We start from the raw sequence: 954 nt of genomic DNA, 5'->3' as shown, positions 1-954 counted from the left end.
GCTTCTCGTGCCCCCCCCCCCCCCGGGACTCCAGCTTCGTGTGGGTGCAGATTATCGGTTTCATCATCCTGGTCACCGGTACCTTCTTCTACAACGAGGTCTTCCGCATTCGCCGCTTCTTCTATTACCCGGACAACGACACCTACCAGGCCCTGCCCAAGGAGGATGAGGATGCCCCGGATGTTGAGGCCGGTGGTGCCGTCCATGCTGGCAGCAACCCCGACACCTACAACGAGACCACTCCTCTGGTCCTGAACGTCAACAACTCCGACCACATGGACTGAGAGGGGCCATCCCCTCTCGCGCATGTGCTCTCCTTTTCCCTTTTTCGTCTCCCTTTCTGTTGGCGCTCCTTCTCCCGTTGTTGTGTACGCGCGCCTCCGCGCAATGTGGTCGCCGAACGGCCGGCCGCCATGTGCTCTTCTTCCTAGACGGCGGGGGGCGAGAGAGAGATGTTTCAGGAAAGGGAGGAAGGGGGGAGCGGGGAGGAGAAGCTTTTGAGACCACCCCTCCTCCCCCTCAGAGGGATAATGTACGTCGTCCCCCCCCCCCTCCCCCCCGCCCCCCCTGCCCGCTGTTAGCGTGGGGGGATGACACCCCCCTTTCCAGCAATAATATACACACGTCCTTGAATGCATGGTGTGTGTGTGTGTGTGTGTGTGTGTGCGTGCGAGAGGGTGGGCGTGCATCAAGCAATCCTTCTGCGAGAAGGGGCCTTCTCTGGCAGAAGGTGGATTGTATATCCAGGCAGGCATCCATGATAGCGCGGAGAATCCCCGGCTTGAGGTCGCAGGCGAAGAGAGGGCAGGACGAAGGTCGGTCTTGGGCGCGGGGATTGTGCTGCTGATCCACATGATGGTGTAGCAGGGTTCTCACGGATCCAGTCTTACGTCAAAGGAGTGAAGCTTTGACGGAAGCTATACCGGAAATCTTACTACTGGTTAGGGACCGCTC

Source organism: Fonticula alba, assembly GCF_000388065.1.
Source record: "Fonticula alba strain ATCC 38817 unplaced genomic scaffold supercont2.6, whole genome shotgun sequence".
In the NCBI taxonomy this organism is placed as follows: domain Eukaryota; order Rotosphaerida; family Fonticulaceae; genus Fonticula; species Fonticula alba.
Note: the sequence above shows the minus strand (reverse complement) of the source record.